The following is a 20,636-nucleotide window of genomic DNA, read 5'->3' as shown; positions in this document are numbered from 1 at the left end:
GTTGCTTGAATGGCTGGCGCAATCAGTAAATGGAGGGAATTTAATTTTTCTCGTTTAGGCCACTAGTTCAAATGGAACCCAATAATGAAATGTGATTAACCTCTGATGACACTGCAGTTAATAATTCAGCAGCTGTTGGGAGTCTCTATTTAGTTTCCTGCCAATTGTTACCTAGGACTTAACTGACACTAATCTGAATTTTTATTGGCATCCAGAATGAAGTTCAAAGTGATTGACTTCTTTCTAAAAAATGATGTTAGAAACGAAGATCTGGAAGTTTCTCTGCAAGAAGTCTTCTCTCCTCTCTACTCATTGCAGAATACCTTATGCCACCAGTCTTGAAACTCTAGACCTAGAAAATCTAGAACTACGCCGGTCCGATCTAAATATAGTATATAAAATCATACATTGCAATGTCCTACCTGCAAATGAATATTTCAGCTTTAATCATAACAATACAAGAGCACACAATAGATACAAACTCAAGGTTAACCGCACCAAACTTGACTGCAGAAAATACAACTTCAGCAACTGAGTGGTCAATGTTTGGAATACTCTACCTGACTCTGGTTTCTTCCCCAAAGCCCAAAAACTTAACCTCACCCCTTTCCTAAGGCCTGTAGAGGGCGTGCATAAGCGCACCAATCGTGCCTCCCTGTCCTATTGTTTTATATTTTTGTTATAAGTATCTATCTCATGTATTCAAAACTATATTTATTCTTATACCTGTATCTTGTAAGCAATTGACAAATCAAACAAATACTAAATACTAAACAAGTTTTAGTTGTTAGAAAATTAAATAAAATCTATGTAACCTGTTATATCCAGTAGATGGCACTGTATGAATCTGTTAAACTCAAGGAAATGTATTTTCAGGCATGTAGCAACAGCAGCCTGCATTTGATCTGAAATTTGCTTTACTCTATCCAGTATGTGAGACAGATACGATTAAATTACGTTTACACTGTTAGCCTACTCTTGGTTATGCTGTACATAAGAAAATGATAAATATTGATTTAGGATTGATTAATAGCAACTAATCTAAACAATATTCATAAATATATTCATAAATTTCTAGAGGGGCCATAACAAATTTAAATAGATAGGTTTGGGCATGCCGATTTGGAATTACAGGGTGTTAATATGTTCTATTTGATGGCTAAATATTCTTCAAAAACAATTGTTATTCAAGAAGGCTTTTGTAAAGTTACTACCTATAATTTAAAATTTTCACAGCAATGATATTTTTATATCAACTAATGTGAAGTTCCCAAAGATGTTTTGGATGTACAATTTTTCCTGGGTAGTAATGCTTAAGGCTCATTATCCCAGAAAACTGGAAAAAGGAAAAGTGAATCTGCTTCATGAATTGGTTTATTAATAATGAAGCTCAAAACCTGAATTTTAAAAAGTGATGATTAGATATACATTTCAAGCAATTTTTATTAATACAAATCCTATTCTCTAGTGCAAAAAATAAATAAATCTGAGAACTTCCTTATATAACAGAAAAAATTCCTTGAAAAAAGGCACTTCTGAACTTTGTTATGACACAGACAATGTCTAACAAATGATACTCCCAGTCAAGACATGAGGCAGCTTTCCCCAAACTTGGCATTTTCTATATATATGCTAGCCTATAGTTCCCATTATCCTCAACTAGTATGACACATGCTTTAAGAAATATTTTGATAGTATTAAATGATATTTCTTTAAGAAATCCCCAGAATATAATATACTGCGAAAACAAGCAGCACTTGTCTTCTTTTTTCCAAACCACATTTTAAAAAAATGCAAGACAGTCCCACTTCATTACAAATTTGTAGGGAAGTATATAAATCATTGCATTAAAAAACCTTCCTTCTCACCTCACTTATGAGGAACACGTAAATTGAGGTTTATGTATTTCTCAATTTTGGGTCTGTCTGTCACATCAGCTATTTGTTGATGGTATGTCCTGTTTAAGGTCTTCTCTTACAATGGTATTACCTCTGCTTGATCTTTCTCCCATGTCTGTTGCTGTTTCAGGCATTCTTTCAGCAGGTCATCTTTGGATGCCATCTTACTGTTATACTTCTGGATGTCCTGGATTCCATCCAGTACAATGGCTTTGATACTCATTAGTCTAGACAATACCAGCCTGCTGGAAATCACTGTACATTGTGAGGAGCTTCTGGTTCTTTACATCAACACCTCCCTGTCCTCATTTGGCTAACTCACTATACTGGCACGGTGACTGGCAGGGCATACGTGTTGATGACATGGATCTTGTTATTCCAATTGAGCTCACTCTTCAGGACCTATCCTATCCTTCGGTAGTGCTTGGATATTGTCCTTTCCTCCTCATTGTGGTTCTGATGTGACTGTGGGATATGAAGGTACTTGGAGTTAGTCTGCTGTGTGGCCTACTGGTGGTTTCACTCCATCAGTCTTAACAATTTTCTCTCTCTTATCTACCATCCTGCCAAACTTCTCCAATCCAAATGATATCCTAATGTCCTCACTGTAGACCCATGCCAGGTAGATTAGCAAGTCAGTGTCTCATTCAATCTTAGTATACAGCTTAATGTATTCAATGTAGACAAGATGGTTGACAGTAGTTCCGCTCTTGAGCTACATCTGGATGAGTGGGTTCATGCCTATGCAGAACAGCAGCAGGAGAATGTTTCACCTTGGTATATGCCAAACCTAATGGCCACATGTGTGATTTGTCCTGCGCTGACAAATCAGTGTTTTTTTCCACAGCCCCATTGAGTTCTTGAGGAAGGTTCTTAAATGTCTGGTTGACTTTGTATGATGCCAGGTATATACAGATCTGTGTGTGTGGAGTTCAATTGTAGCCCTTCCTATAGTCAGTGCAGGCTGTACTTAGATTGGCAATGTACTGCTGTTCTTGATCATATAGCCAAGCATCTTCAAGATAAAGGGCTATATTTTATGCCAATTCATTGGTTTGAGTTATGGTGGTAAAAGGGATTGTTGTGAGGGCTCTATTGGCCTCTTCTAGCATACTATCTGATGATACGTCTCTACTGAGACTTGCAACTAGGCTGACTATAGCTACTTTATCGGTGATCTTATGCTGTACAATTTTTAGGCAGCAGTCATTATTTTATTACATGATTTCACTTCATGTTGCAATGAAAGATCAATTTAAAAATAAATTACATTTAAAATAATTTTAAAATATTTTAACTGGAAAAACTAGGATAAAGAAAAGGAGCTAAATTCTTGCATTCTTTGTAAAAATTTCAAACATTTTTCTTAATATTAATAGTCAATAGGCATTGTCTTCATAAGTGATTGGTATTTTAAGAGTTACAACGCAGCATGTCAATTTTTTCTAACTACAATTTTAGGGCATCGTGAGCATAGCAGCTACCTTGTATCACATTGTGTTATTTATCTCTGTATTGTTTTGAGAACATGTTTTTTAGTTCTGCAACTTGATTTAATAACTAACTCTGCATTATGAATTTCAGTTTCTAAAAAATGGATTGTTTTCTACTTGCATCCTTTTTTCAGTAGTAATATTTTTGTGAATGACAAACAGAAATTCTTCCCAGAAACACAGTGAATGCTGAATGTGGAAACATCTGTGATGCTAGTTATTATATGATGAACGATGCTATTATTTGGTATTATTTGCTGGGTTTCTAACATAGTGGACATTGCATCTTTCATTGCAAAGGGCCCTTCAATCTTTTTTTGTTCTGTTTGCTTGGAGTCAGTGTTTCTTAATGAAGCAGTCTGCTTATTCAAATGGTGATTGGATCATGTCCAAATATGACTCAGTGGGAAATCCGTTCATTTTCTTCCTTAGGTTGCTTTGTGATAGCATCCGGGCATCGCTAATAAATCCAAATACTTTCTAAAAGAGCTCCTGTTAGCTCCAAATACTCACCAAGAAAGTATTTCTTTAGAATATGTTAGTAGACTTTGATTTTTTTTGAAAGTCTATTGAGATTATAGCTACTGCTAGATGATATAGATGGACACATCCGGAGGTGGTATTCAGCAGGCTCTGACCAGTTCTGCAGAACCGGCAGTGGAAATTTTGAGTTGTTTGGAGAACCGGCAAATACCACCTCTGACTGGAGATTTTACAGTATCCTTCCCCTGCCACGCCCACCAAGCCACGCCCACAGAACCAGTAGTAAAAAAAAAAAAATTGAATCCACTGGACACATCCACATACAAAAATATGCAAATACAATATGCATGAACATCGCCATGCTCACTGCAAGAAAATATCCATTTAAAAAAAAAAAAAAGATTTCTTTTTAAAAAGTTGCCTTTTAAAAATGAAATTGGAATCGTTTCAAACATTAATATTTGAAGCAGTTTTCTAAGCCAGGGCTCTGAAACTCTGGGTCAACAGCTGGGGGATTCGGTCACTAGCATATCGGGGGGCAGGGGGTGGGGTTGAAAGGGGCAGTTGTCCCTGCGAAGTTTTGGAAGTTATTGGTCCTATCCCTGTCTGCCTGCACAAGCCAGGAGGAGCAAGAGTTTATCTCTCCTGGCCCCTAGTCGCCAGTCTAGGCTAGCTGGAACAGGGAGAGTCCCGGAGGTGAGCTGAGCTGCAGTCGTGTTTCTCATTTTGGAGCCAAGATTGAAGCCGTCCTCCAGTATTATCGGGACCGTATACTGTTCTGTTTTTTAAAAAAAATACTGCTACAGCCAAACATGCTTGGAAGGCATCTTTTTCTTCTCTGTGGAAGCCTGGCTAAGTCACAAAGGAAGACAATACATTGCCACACCAACCCTCGAAGTGGAGGGAAATTCCTATAGAAAGGAGACAGATTAGAACTGGATGACCTCCATTTCCTTGGTGGTTGGAGAGCAATGAGATTGTGCTGCAAGGCAGGGCACCTCTGTGTTCTAGAAGGCTGAGGCACTACTGGGGAGAGGCACCCCCAAATAGGATGAGACCAAAAGGGACAAGAGAGGGCTACATTGGCCATGGAGAGGAGAAAGGGAAGTGGTGGGTGCAAGGAGAAAATGGCATCTGGGAGGGAGTGATGGGTTTTGGAATGCAAGATAGTTGGGCAGGATGACCTGCAGACAATTTCCTGTAACCCACATCTTTTTAGGTTAAGGTTAGGGTTTGTGCTCAGTACTACCAAGGAGGAGGTAATAGCCTCACTCAAGATGCATTTCACAGACACGGCCATGAAGTGAACTGGCACTGCTGCCTTCAATTTCTTCCCAATCTAAAGTGGTGGTCTTTCCCCGTGGCTTTGCATCTAATACTAATTAAAGTAGCCAGCTAATCCTGGCTAGTTTTCTGAGCTCAGCCAAGATTGGCTAGACAGTGCCACGTAAGCTGGGTCTTCACACTTTTAGCAATGAAGCAGCATAAAGCAATAGAATAACTACCGACATAATTTCAACTATTGTTGCTGTATCCAGAGACATAGAAGTTTACAGATACAATTCAAAAGGAAAGGAAGATGAGGAGGGAAGAAAGTAAGATGTATGTTCTGATAGCAGGTCTATAGTTTTCTTGTTTCAAGCCAAACTTCATACTTTTGTTGAACTGGTGGATGGCATCCTGCAAATGGGTGGCATTCTCTGCAATGGAATGGGTGCATAGGGATGTATGTAGCACCTGTCAGCAATTTAATATGTTTAGCTATTAAACCAGGGATAACATTTCTGGGTGCAGCAAGGAGGGCAACTGCATGATCCTTGGAAAAGAGCCAGCTGTTTTAAAGAATTGGTGACAGGTGCTATATAAGGGCTTTCCATGAATGGTAAAGCATTGCAGCCCTAATAAATATTATTAAATGCAATAACTAAATGGATTAAAAGGTAGCAGTGCACAGTGGGTTGTATGGTCTAACTCTTTATTTGGGAGGTCTCCAGATTGATTGATTCAATTTGTGCACCACTGAATCCAGACGACTCAACATCATTGATTAAGAGTGATGATGTTTCTTCATGGCCCAACTGGTCAAAGCAGCTGGAGCTGGAATGTACCATTAAAAGAAAACCCTAGAAGTGTAAGTGGTATGCAAATGAATCAATTTGATTCTGATTTTGGGAATGTAGAGTGAATGAGGAAGCTGGCATAGTGGCTGGTCATAGTATACTCACTGTCAGCATGTCCATAAAAGCAGTGATTCTCTTCACAGTTGTCACTACAAATTCTTTTTTTAAAAAAAAATAAGCATAGCAACACAGATGACTTTAACTGAGTTTAAACAGGCTTTGATAAAGACATGTCTCTCATCTGACCAAAATTTAATAAATAAATAAAAATAAAAAACAGATAAAAATATAATTTAAAATAGTAAATTGATTAATTAAAAAGAAAAAAGAAGAAACTCAAAGGACACAGTGGCTGGACTATTGAGTCTTTTTCTGTTGTCAGTTTTCTGTGTTTCTATCCAGCAAGCTACATGTGACTGACATCTGGATAGCACCAGCCTGAGAAATTATATTGTAAAATAAGAATGGTCAGTTGATTGTCTTGGTCTCGAAAGCAATTCTTCCTACCTTCCATGGATTTCTTTGCTGTATAACCCATCCCATTTTGCTCCGGAAGGTCCAAGACACAGGCTAAAGGCTTTCTAGCTCCCTCCTGATTCCCAACTCATCTCCTGCATTTGTCTGAAACAGGTTGCTCCATGTATGATCTAAAATTCATTAGTTCAACAGTTAGATCAAATTTTAAAATGTATTTCACCTTCCGCAGAGGCAACTTAGGGTCAACTTTCTAAGATGCTTCCATGTCATTGGCACCAATTGCCCCGAAAAATTCTTCCTTTTCAAAGTGGAACCGGCCAATTTTGCCTCAAATGGTGATTCAATCATGAGTCACATTCTCTAGCTGTCTACTTGAAAGTTGTACTTTGAAATAAATTTGTACTCTTGGACACTGAGGGAATTTTATGGGTTACTCAGTGCATTTTTTAAATATAAATCACATGTGAACATTGAAAACTGTTTAAGTCCCCATCTAGGAATAATTTCTTTTCTATGAGTGGATGTTTTGTTTTGTTTTAAAAAAATGACTTCACTCTCAGGAAATGCATGTAGAAAAGTACCTAAGAAGATAGACAAATATAACAGTTTTGTTTTTTTGTCGAAATTATATGACAGCAGGAAGGGAAAGTATGGTATTTTATAACTCATCTTTCTATTCTAAAATATAAGAATTAATTTGGAAAAATGATTTGAACATCAACCTGGTATTCTTGAGATGAATCCATTCAGCTTCCCTAATCCCAGCATTCTAGTCAATACATCTGGAAGGTTGAGGAAGGCTAGAGAAGAAGATGGAAATGTGATTATACATGGATTAAAAATGTCTGCACTGTTATCTTCATTTCACAAGGCAACAGTATGTAACATCGGGGGTCTATTTTTCCCTCCAACTGTAGTTTCCTTAGGTAATCCATGATTCAGTGGTTGATTTTAGAAGTTAAATTATTAGAAGCAGTTTTCTATAGCACAGTGTTCCTATAAAAGTAAAATGACTCATAAGAATGCTAAATACAAACCAGATGATCTTAAACATTAACCAAAGGGGGGAAAAGATATTTAGAGTTCAGTGTAGAGTTTAGAGTTCCTCTCATAAAAATGAAATTATTTTCTGTACCAAGAAAACAGTTGGTTATATAAAATAAGAAATGGAGAGAAAAAGGTAATTATTTTTAATTTTCCCAAACTGTTAATTGGTATTACCATTTCCATACATTTTCATTTCTGTTCTCATTTGAAAAAAAGAAAGATCAGTAAGTAGTTGTTGATTTTTTTTTCTACAATGCAAAGATATTTAATCCTATATCAATTATAATTTCAAAAAATATCTGGAGTGAACATTTAAAAGGGGAATGGCTCTGACTATAGATCAGCATAATATAGGAATCTTCATCGTGACAATAATGTCACAGTAACTTTTTGATCGATCTTCACATTTACCACCTTTGCAAGTCTATAAAGCAAAAGAAAGCTGAAGTAAGACCATAAGGCCAGTCCTGGTTTCATTTAGTGACTGCTTCACTTAGTGACCAAATTGCTGGTCCCAATTGTGGTTGTTGAATGAGGACTACCTGTATTTTAAAAATAATTACTGATCTTAGATCCCTCAAAAGTCTTGCCCTTCTGTACATTGTTTTACATATTTATATTAGGATAGTAGTGGCTCAGTGGCTAAGACGCTGAGCTTGTCGATCAGAAAGGTTGGCAGTTTGGCAGTTCGAATCCCTAGTGCCGTGTAAGAGTGAGCTCCTGTTACTTGTCCCAGCTTCTTCCAACCTAGCAGTTCGAAAGCATGTAAAAATGCAAGTAGAAAAATAGGGACCACTTTGATGGGAAGGTAACAGCGTTCTGTGTGCCTTCTGCATTTACATGACCACGGAGATGCCTTCAGACAGCACTGGCTCTTTGGCTTTGTAACAGAGATGAGCATTTCCCCCTAGAGCTGGAAACGACTAGCACGTATGTGCGAGGGGAACCTTTACCTTTTAACACATCATATGATTTAGGAATGGCGTTTCACAGGAGAGACTTTCAAATCTAGCTGATGTGATGTAACAATGTAACCTAAAAAGAATAGCAGATATTTTGATTGTGTTGTTATGTGGATGCCTTTGGGAGTGACCCATATTTACTTATTCATAGCACAATGAGGTTACATAGCGGTTCCTCTGAGTGATCCTATATATTAATAGTGGCTAGTGTCAGAAGTAGCACTGAACTGTTGCTTTGTGTAGGTAATCTATTGCCGGTTGTATTTTAACGCTGTTGCAGCATAATTAATATAGTGGTATGTTTTCACAGCATCCATTCCACAATTAGTACTGGCTTTCCTAATCATATATTTATAAATCAAAACTCTATAATTAGTATAGTGGTCTGTTTCCACAGTATCCACCACATAACTGCTATTAGTAATGGCTTTTATAGTTAGATACTTAAACATTAGAACATACAATTCAGTCTTTTTTAAAATAATGAAGTTTGCATTACTATTCACAATTGCAAATCCAACATCCGTGATAAGGCAGCATGGTAAAGAGCAGGCTACACTTTGATTTATCAAAATAAAAGCTGAGTTCAAACAAATTTCCTTCCTTCCTGAAATTGTGGTTGAAATTTAAAAAAAAGAACTACATGATTGTATAAATATAAAATTTCAATTCATTTAATCTACTATGGTTTTCCATGTGTATGAGAATTGCTGTGGTTGCGGGCATCTTTATGGGCTTTTATGAAATAAAAATACATTTGAAGCTCCCTTGGCAAAACAATTATATAAAACTTCACTGCTAAACTAGAGCTAGGCAGCTTGATTGCATATTTTATTGGTTTTTGATCACTTGGCATTATTAAGGATGAAGATAAAGATCAAAAATAAAAAAATGGAGTATTTCCATATTTTATAACATGTTCCATGTTTTATTGGTTAAAATATATGAAATAGGCTTCCATCCTTCTCTGAACCTGGAGAAAAGAGAGCGACCCTAGGGAAGAAACTGCAGAGAAATCTTCCTCTCATTGGGTGGCCAGGCTGAGAGAAGCTGGGGTTTTTTTGACTACTGAGCTCTCCTAACATTAACTGTAGCCAAAGACATTTTTATTGGGCAATGACCCCCTTTTTTTTTCTCCTCTCTGTCCATCCTTTCTTTGATTTCAGTCTCACTTCTTACCCATGGGACACTTCTGTCTTCCTGTCTTAGCTCATGAGTATCCTCTGTTGTTCAGATGTAAAAACAATGGGGATAGTGGTATTAAAACCTATCGGACTTAATGCACCCAATATTATATGATAGCTCATTTTAAAAATATGATCAGTATGCCACTGCTTTTATATACTTGAAGCCAATGATAGCACCATCCTGGGTAACATTCTGGGAGTCCCCTCCCCAATGTGAGTTGTCTATCTCTTCAGCTAGTACAAAATGCAGTGGTGTAGGTAGGCAGTTATGTGCACACTTACATCAATGCATATTACATCTCTGCTCTGCAAGCAGCATTGATTGGGTTCAATTCAATGTGCTAGTAATGACTTATGGTATAAAGCCCTAAATGGCAAAGGTCCAGTTATTTGAGAAACTGCCTCCCCAGTCACATCTATCCATCCCATCAAGAGCAGCATAAAGGGCATGTTGATGTCCACAAAGGGAAGAGTCTTTTCTGCTGCAGTACCTGGTCTCTGGAGCATCATTGCCCCTGAAAATAAGTTGGCCCCAACCCCAAAGATATTGCTTTGGCATCTGGTCTGAGGATCCAGTAATGGTGGTATTGAGCCTGCAGGGTGGTTGTATTGCGAGAGAAATTTGTGGTGCTGCCCTGAAAATTATGTTTTTCTGGGTTTTAAATAGTTTTCTAAACTTGTTTTTAATGTTTTGATAAGTTTCGGTTATTGTGATGACTCGGGGCGTGGCACGTAAGCAATACACCCAGAGAACAGGTTCAAGTCCTGGAGCAAAGCTCACACATGCACCTTCAGAAGCCTCTGGCTGCGAGTAGTCCAGTAAGCAAAGTTAGCCACATAGCAACCAGGAGCAGCAGTCCAGTAAGCCAGGTTAACGAAACAGCAATCAGGGCCAGCAGTCCAATAAGCCAGGTTAGTCCAAGCATTAACCAGGGCCAGCAGTCCAATAAGCCAGGTTAGCCAAACATTAACCAGAGCCAGTTGTTCAGCGAAGCAGGCAAACTGACAAGCCCCACAAGGCACAGCACAGCAATCTCCAAGTTTTGGCAAGTGCACACGAGGCTCCACCAATTCAACCCTTGTTCCCAACAAATGCCACTCCCACCAATATCTCCTTTCATCTCAGTACCCAGGTGTGCCTTGTGAAAGAGGGTGGGGCACTCTCCTCCCTTGTAGCCGGCTCAATCTGCATTGATCTCAACGTCTCTCTTCCCATCTTGCTCTTGATCAGGAGGAGGTAGTCCTTGCTCTTCTCCTGAGTTCTCCCTTGTCTGCATGCCTTACTAATTACTTACTAATACTAAGAAAAGCCTTGCCTGGAATGACTCTGTCCTTCCCCAGTTTCCTCCAAGGCCAACAGAGCAGGCCTCTCAATCTCTATCAGCTCTTGTTCCAACTCATCTTCCCCCACAGATTCAGACTCCGACAGGGGTATGACAGTTATTATGGGAGGGGGATTGTTTGTCTTTGGTTTTAACATGGTTTTGTGCACAGAGTCACAGAACTGAGATGGATGGCTATATAAACTAAATTAAATAAACAATAAATTAATTATAATACGTAAAACTAGAAGTTGTATTAATCTCATAGGTTTCATACTGGAACCAGGAACTTGCATCTCATCCTGGATCATTATTTTCCTATCAGGATAATCTACAAAATCAGACAGAAAATGTTACATTAAAGTTAACTGACCATTTCAAATATTTAGTCATTACAAATGACTAAAATTAGTCAAATTATAAATATCAATTCTGCTAATTGAATAATGTGAACATTTGCTTGTCCACCTCACTAAAATAAAACAAAGTAAAAAAACACACACACAAAATATTGTTTTGGTCAGAATTAGTACAAAGGGAGTAAATACTCTGCATAGGCAAACCTTTTTGAGCTATGCCCAGTGTTTTTGTTGTTTAGATGTATAGCTTGCACATTTGTTTAATATATTATTTATTTAGTGTAGCATAATATACATGTTTTTCAGAAGAATAATCTTTATCTTAAACCAGTTGTTTAAATTATATAAATCTTCCTGACAAGTTGATGAACATTATCAGTAATTTTCAATACAAGTAACAGTAGGCTGACTATAAACATACATAACTATTTCCTATAATTTTCTTCATTTGCCTCTCAATGAATCAAGTTAGAATGTACTGATGAGATATAAGACTGGAAGTAATTCAATGATAAAGCATGTGATTTTCATTTTGAATCTTCTTTCACTCCATCCACCCCTTGATTTGGTTTGTGTTCCAGCGAACTATCCAAAGGGGAATTAAAAAAAAAAAGAATCAGATACCTGCTCTCAGATTCATTTTTCTTTCACATTTGTTTCTCATGGCAATAATAGAAGAACACATAAAAATGCTGGGAAGCAGCAAAGCCTACCCCCCCAAAACAGCAACAAATATTTGGAGACATCATAGCACTGTTGTTCCAATGGGAAAATGGAATTCTCAGAAGCTTGGAGAAAGGACTGATGATGTTATCTTGTTGGATAATGAAATGTCTGCAAACAAATAGACACTCTCGAAGAGCACCAAGGACTCCACAGTCTGGAGAAGAGCCTGAGAAATATCTTATTAATGGAAAATGTTCTCTTGTCAGCCTTTTCTTTAGGATAGCAGCTGAGCTGGAAATTAATGATTTCAGTTTGTGTTCTGTATTGCACATTAGCATTCTTGTAATACCCCGTCCTGATTGGCCAGGACGCGCGGCAATCGGATTGGCCGCACTGATTGGCCCGCTGCGAATCCCCCGCGATTGGAGGAAACCGATCGCGGGAGATTCGAAGCGGTGTCATTGGCCGCGGCTGGTGAGGCCAGTTCAATATAAGCCGCCACCGATCTCCAAAAGCCGAGCCGATCTCGGGATGGAATAAAAGAGCTAAAAAGTCACTGACTCTCGAGTCTTTCTTGATCGGCGTACATGACAGTTTGCAAAGATCTTCATGAGCTCACTGTATTGCAGGTCAAAGAGAAGCTCTTACTTGTGAAAAGGATTTCAGATCACAGCAAAAAAGGAAGATCAAACCCCATTTCCTTACAAATATTTCTCTCTTTTTTGGTTAATTGTAATACCCTTGGCATGAGGCCAAATACAAATCCATTTTTTATAATTTACAAATGAAGGATAAAACTACTTCAACTTTGTTCGGAATACAGCAAACAAAAATGTCTTGATAGTTTTCCTTTGGTGCATGTTGGATGGGCCTACATCTTACCAACAGATTGGTTGGAGAGTCATTTGTTCTTTGGTATAGATATGCCCTTATCAGGCCTCATTCCTAGCCTTGAAAGCATAACCAGTGGTGGCAAAAAGGCTCCCCCAGGAGGCTCCCCTGAGGCCCAGAAGGTCCTAAAACAGAGCAAGGGGGTGCTGCATGCCCCCTCCAGGTTCTGCTTTTTATTCCTGAGCCCCAGGGGAGCTTCCTGGGAGCAAAAATGCCCCCCCCCCAGGAGGCTTGCCTGAGGCCCAGAAGGCCCAAAAAATGGGTGGGTGGGTGGCTGCAAAAAAGCCAAAAAAAAAAAAAAAAGCCACGCCCGCCCAGTCACGTGGCCACGCCCACCTAGCCAGGTCCACAGAAACGGTAGTAAAAAGTTTTGAATCCCACCACTGAGCATAACATCATACTGATTAATACTCTTGTTTATGAGTATACAAGCTGGACCTGCTCTGAATTCTGATGATGGCACACTGAGATCTGATTTATGAAAAACCACACAACATTCTGGTTTGTTTTTAATTCTGTTCCAATGACCAAATCAAATTTCAGAATTGAAAATGGTCAGCTGGGGGGGAAAGAGGTTGTCTCTCTTGACAGAACAGTTTTAAACTTAAAACAGAACCCTAGTCAAAATCTGAACAAAACATAGTTGACTCATTATTATTTTTATGCATTGTTCATAAACTGTGGGCCAAACTCAGAATAGAAGGAGACAGAATGAAACCAAGCCTGGCGTCTTTAAAAACATTCAAAGTGCTGCTTGTTATGAGACATTTGTACCTTTTTGCTGCCAAGTCAGTGATTGGTGAGTTAGTCATCAGAATCCCTAGAGCTTCTAAATGAGAAAAATTCTGAATAACCTGCGACTCAGCTTATAATCAACCTTAAGCAAACATTAGTAACTCTCAACTGCCTCCTCCATCTCCCACACCCTTAATGCTATTCATTCCCACACTAAACCGGATCTGAGCTGCTGCCAACAATTTTCATAAGTTGTTGCAGATAATATACTATGCTCTTCAGCCACTTTCCAATCTCTTTTGGAAACCATAAGTGCATGGTAAGTTTTCAAAGACTGGCTAGCTGTCTCATTACTTACTGCCTCACCATGTACAGAGACAAACATTAATTCCTTCTTTGCCCTCCTCCTCCTCTTGTTTATAGATTTTCTATTGGTTTCTTAAAACCAATAATCAATCACAAAAGTAGAACGTACTTCTCCACTTTGCTAAATCTATCCATCTGGGAGGCGAATCACGTATTTTTCAGCAACACTTTGTATTTCAGAATTTCCATTTTCTAAATGTAACTTTTACAAATTCATGTTAAGCACACATGCACACCACAGTTTGATAAAATATACCACCAACTTTGTTTTTTAAGAAGCTATAATTACAGCCACACAGGATTCTCAAAAATGTATTGGCTATTTAATATGATTAAACTTCAAAAATCAAAACAATGACACCTACACTCAGATATAGCTGAACTTTGTAGCAAATCCATGGAATCCACATCCTGTGTGTATTTTAGTTGAGGCTCAATGTTAATTTTTTTCACCTTTTATTTATCATGAATTATCTACTGGATGTAAACGAAGAATGGAAACTGAGCCCTCAGGTGATTTCTGTGGTAAAACGTTTATGCTTTTTCTTTAATGGAGAGAGGGGGAAATACTTTATTTCCTTTGGCATTTTGTAGATGAAGTTAATGGTGGGTGCAGGATCCCAAGGAAGGAAATGTGTAGGGATTAAAAGAGAAAAAAGGCAATTGTGGTGGGATTTCTACCCTGGAGGGCAAAAGTGGAAAAAGTGAACAATAGTCTTAATGTTTCGGCTCTGGCCCAGGAAAATCACCACTTGCTAGAAAAGAAGTGGAAAGAATGCCTTATGTGTAAAGTTTCTGCAACAGTAGAATCATAGAGATGGATGGAGATGGTGAGGCCAATGCCCAACTCAGTGCAGAAATTGAACCATCCCTTCCATGCTGGCTCAGGAATTTAAGAAGTTCAAATCCACAAATCATAAAGGCGCCATAGTCCCCCACCTCTGCTGTAAATTCATCTAGCTAAACAGAGGCTGCTGTTCTTTAGGAATTGGTTCCACAGTAAAAATGTTCTTATTTTTTCTAACACTCATTTGGAATCTGGCTTCTGTACTTTATATCCCTTATTCCATATCTCTGGATAACCAAGAATGATATTTTTCTGCTTGACTTCCTTTTGGCTATTTGAAAAATGCTGTAATATTCTCCTCGCATTTTCTGTTCTTAAGGCCAAACCTTCTCAGTTCCTTCAATCTCTCTTTATAGGACTTCATTTCTAATACCATAATATTTTGTTGTTATTGTCCTTCTTGGAACACGTTGCAGTTTTTCTGAATCTTTAGTGAACCGTAGTGTCTATAATTAAACATAGGAGGCAAAGTGGAGGCACTTTGACATAGAATAAAATGGGGCTACATGAATACACTTTGAGCACAGTTTTCAAGCCAGGTATGTATCCAATTAGTTATCATGCCATCCTGGCTATATTTAATTAGCGGGATAATCAGAAGGTCATGAGTTCTTTTGTCAATGCTTTGCTGAAATTAAGATGTATTATCTCTAATGCATTTTCCAGAGTACTACAGGAAGTAATCTGATCAAAAGATGGTATAGTCTGGCAAGACTTGTTCTTGAGAAATCTGTGCTGACATATAGATTTATTCTACTATACTGTACTACTTCCAGAAGAAAACATAATAAAATGAATTAAGATTATCATAATGTTTCCTTTGATCTAAAATCTTTTTGATCATTCCATTAATTGACTGATTTTTAAATGCTGATTTATACATTCAGCCCTTTTTAGCAACTTAGTGTTCACTGCTGTGAATCAAATTTATAAACTATAATAAATACACATTTATTATATGAAATTATAATAAATGAAATTAATATCAACTTGTTCCATAAAACTTTGTAGTAAAATTATATTTTCATGTTTAAAATACATATTTTAATATTTAAATCAAAGCTGTGAAAAAAGATAAATCAATATCTTCCTGAACTAGTCCCAAGCATGATAATCTTTGCAAGGTCTGCATCTTTTTCACTATAAACATAGTAAATGAGAAAAACAAATATACACACATAAACACCCCACTGCCAAAATCTCAAGGGAAAGATGACTTCTAAGGCATTGGTCCAAACCTTTAAGGGATATTTTTCACATGTCCAACAAGTAAATACATTCAAAGATTACAACTGGCCTATCTATATATGTACTGTTTTTAATTGTTCCTGAGTTAACCACACAGCAACAAAATAGGCAAACAGAATGAGGATTATTGTAACTTGCTGTCTTTCTCTGAGTTAAGTTCTGGGCAAAGAATGGAGACTAGGCCAGAATGATTTCTAACAGCTCTTTATTCAATACTGTTTGTAAGGCAACTAACTGCCTGGCTGATACAGCTACTTTTATACGAAACTGATCAGCCAAATGACCAATAGGAGAGAATATTTTCTTGCTCCAACGAAGAACCAAAATGAGAAGTTCAACTGACAACTATACACTATATACAGTGGTGGAATTCAATTTTTTTTACTACTGGTTCTATGGGTGTAGCTAGGCAGGCATGCCTAGGTAGACATGGCCATGTGACTGGGTGGGCGGGGTTTTTTGCAGCAAACCATCCCCCCATTTTGGGGGCCTTCTTGGCCTCAGGCAAGCCTCCTGGGAGGGTGTTTTTGCTCCCAGAAGGCTTCCCTGGGGCCCAGGAAGGAAAAAACAGAGCCTGGGGGGCATACAGCACCCTCTGCTCCATTTTGGGGCCTTCTGGGCCTCAGGGAAGCTTCCTGGGTGAAGCAGTAAGACAACGAGGGGAAGCCCGGCAGAGTTGATCATAGGAACAGCTGATTATCGGAAGGGGAAAAAAAGAAATACCTTAAGGAGTGACTGGGCAGGGAAGAACACAGTTAGCAATGTCGGGCATGCATGCGATGTTGCGCATGTGCGATAAGGACTGACTGGGCAAGGAGGGGAGGGGTGACCATGTCTGGGACATGGCCAGCCAGAAGTTACTACCGGTTCAATGACCCACGCCAAATCCTTGCTACAGGTTCATCCAAACCGGTGCAAACTGGCTGAATACCACCACTGACTATATACAATGTATAACAAGCCCCCTCACCAAGATGGAGCATTATGGTGATCAAAATAACAATTTAACCTATGTAGTCTTTTAGGTAGGTGTTGCGTTCTGAAAGGACTGAGCTGAAGTCTTCACTCTGGTCCGTGCTTCCAGCGGGAACATGGACCGTTCCTATTGGCTGACGCCGTTTGACAGCTGACTATAAAAGGGAGCTGTCAAACAGCATCAGCTGTTGCCCGCCAGCTGGCTGCCTTGTTAGCATGGCAGTCGCAGCAACCCTTTATTGTTATAATAAATTTAAAGCTGAAGTTTGCTCCGCTTTTGCCTCAGTCATTCCACCGCTCACACAGAGCTGGCTTTAATGACCTCCACAACTTCAGAAGCTGTCACTAAGGCCCTAATGAGAATATTCGCCACCCATGGCCTCCCTGACACCATTGTATCTGATAATGGCCGCCAGTTCACATCCTGTGAATTTGAGGTTTTCCTAGCTAACCAAGGAATCAGACACGCCCTAACAGCTTCTTTTCACCCTGCCAGTAATGGTCTGGCTGAAAGGGCAGTCAGATCTGTTAAGGAGGTCCTGGGGAAGCTTGGGCCCATAGATTGGCACTCCAAACTTGCTAAGTACCTCCTAAGCCAGCACACGACTCCCTGTGCCACCACAAATAGGTCTCCAGCTGAACTCCTCATGGGTTGCCATCTGAGGACCACTTTAGACAGACTCCATCCAAATTACACCCCAGTCACACCCCTAGGCTCAAATAGACTAGGAAGTTTGCTGAAAACGACCAGGTTTATGCCAGAAACTAAGCTGGTCACGCTTTGTGGATGCCTGGGTGGATTGTGGCAGTAACTGGCCCTAAGAGAGTCCCTACAGAGTCCAATTGCAAGATGGTCGCATTTGGCGCCACCATGTTGACCAACTAAGGGGGCATTGGAGTACTTCCACAGGTGGCCCTCCAGATGTTCTTGCTGCAGCAAGACCACCAGCACCCAAGGAAGCTCACCATGAACCCAACAGTGATGCAGTCTACCTGGACAATCATCGGTCCCGCACCCCGAGCCATCTGAAGCCATGACGCCTGCTCCTGTATTGCCAGAAGCTGCCCGCCAAGCAGAGGAGTCCCATCCTGCAGCAGCCCCATTGGAGCCGAGAAGATCTGGTTGCCTGCGCAAGCGCCTGAGTTATCTAAAGGACTAGGCATGCTCTGTTCGGGGAGAAAGGAGTGTTGCATTCTGGAAGGACTGAGCTGAAGTCTTCACTCCGGTCCGTGCTTCCAGCGGGAACATGGACCGTTCTTATTGGCTGACGCCATTTGACAGCTGACTATAAAAGGGAGCTGTCAAACGGCATCAGCTGTTGCCCACCAGCTGGCTGCCTTGTTAGCGTGGCAGTTGCAGCAACTCTTTATTGTTATAATAAAGTTTAAAGTGAAGTTTGCTCCGCGTTCTCCTCAGTCATTCCGCCACTCACACCACAGTAGGCAGAGCGGCAATGTGTCTGTCCCGACCTACAAAGTTCTGTCTCAAGACCAGTAGCTCCGGAGCTGCTTCAGGTACAGCTTGCAGCAGCAAAGGCTCAGTCACTGGTGCTTCTAACACAAGAGGAACCAAGTCAGCAGGCATCTGTGACTCAACACAGTCCCTTGTCAGTACTGTTTTTTGTGATGGCTGAGCTGGCATGTTCTTAGCCAGGTTGTCTCTGGTGGAGTCCATTCTGGCTGGCGGCAGATGGAAGTTCTGAGGTGGCCACACAGTTATTCAATGTGGCAGCACCACAACCTGCCATCTTCGAGCACCACCCTGTAGGAATGTGGCCCAGTAATGTCCACTACCTGGGCAAGAATCCAGGAAGGACCCCCCAGCATGTTCAATGAGAATGACTGGAGCTGGCTGGTCGAGTCTGCAGAGAACTCTGAGGAGTAGTCAGGGTGCAGCCGGTCCAAGTCAGTCTGCAGCCAGCGACCCATTAGGAGTTTGGCCAGACTCCTATTGGTGGTGGAGCTTGATGTGATGTGCTGGACTAGGAGGTATTCAGCTATCTGTGTTTGCCAGTTCCCTGGGCCCATCCTTGCCAGTGCTTCCTTTGCTGATTGAACCATCTTCTCAGCCTGCCCATTGTGCGGATTGGTCAGCAGGGCATGCATGCTGCAATCTGGAACAGCAACTGGCTTGATATGCCTGTTGTCCAAAATGAGAATGTCTGGCAGTCCATGGGTTGCAAAGGGCCTTGATCACAGCATCCAAGGTGGTCAAAGTCATGAGTACCACTTCAAACCATTTTGAATAGGCATCCACCACCACCATAAAAGTCTATCCATGGAAAGGCCCCATTCACGTGCTGGAGCAGATGGGAGGGCTGGCCTTGACTCTTGGCAAGGCTGACAAGATGCGACCCAATCAGTGATGGCCTTGTCTAAGTTGGGCCACCAGACATAACTGCGGGCAAGTGCCTTCATCTGCATGATGCCTGGTTGGCCTACATGAAGAGCTTCCAAAACTGGCCGCCACTGCCTCTGGGGTGACCACCACATGACTGCCCCAGAGTAGGCAGCACCATTGAGTGGGCAGCTCATGTTGCCGGGTGTTGAAGGGAAGGAACTCTGTGCTGACTGGCCCCTTCAACCACCCCTCCACACCCAGTTGAGCACTTGGGGGACATGGTCCTTGGGGGAGTGTGCAGCAATCTCTGATGCCGTAATGGGCCTGGATGGCAGATCTTCAATGAATAAAACAGGTGGTGCTGGAGCCAGATGCTCAACCACAGATGGGAGTGGGCATTAGCTGAGGGCATCGGCATGGCTAAGTGTCTTACCTGGCTGATGCAGGAGGTGGTAGCTGTATGCAGCTAGGAACACAGTCCAGCACAGCATGCAAGAGGAAAAACTTGTGGCATTTGGTAGTCCCTGGCAAGCAGTCTCAGTAGTGGCTTGTAATCGGTCACAAGGTCAAATGGTTTGCCGTAGAGGTATTCATGGAAGCGTTTGACTCCTGCGACTGCAGCCAAAGCTTCCTTGTCCAGTTGGCTGTATTTTCATTCACCCAATGACAAGTTCCATGAGAAGAAAGCGATTGGGGCTCTCTTCCATCTGGGAATCAGTGGCTTAAAACACCGAATGTAGAGGCATCACAGATGAGAACTAAGGGAAGATCTTGTAGTACTGCACCAGAACGCTGTTTGAAGATAGTAGCTTCTTGACAGCACAGAAGGCAGCAGCTTCTTTTCAGCCCCAGGACCAAGACATCTTCTTATCAAGCAAGTGATGGAGAGACTCAGGTATGGAAGCTTTGTGTGGCAAGATGCTGTAGAAATTTAGGAATCCCAAAAATGCCTGTAGTTCATTCTTGTTCTTGGGTGTGGGAGCTTCCTGGATGGCTTGGACCTTTGCCTGTGTAGGGTGTAACACAGAGGCATCAATAAGGTAGCTGAGGAACTCTACCTGTAGAAAAGTGATCGTGCACTTTTCTTTTTTAACTTTGAGGCCAGCTTCCTGGAAACGGGTGAATACTGCTCGCAGATGGTCAAGGAGTTCAGCATTGTTGGCCGCTGACACTAAGATACCTACAAAATAGGGGACGACACCTGGGATGCCTTGCAAGA

Source organism: Notechis scutatus, chromosome 6 (genome assembly GCF_049901735.1).
Source record: "Notechis scutatus isolate UNSWTSFEM ecotype Mainland chromosome 6, rNotScu1.2, whole genome shotgun sequence".
Lineage (NCBI taxonomy): Eukaryota > Metazoa > Chordata > Lepidosauria > Squamata > Elapidae > Notechis > Notechis scutatus.
Note: the sequence above shows the minus strand (reverse complement) of the source record.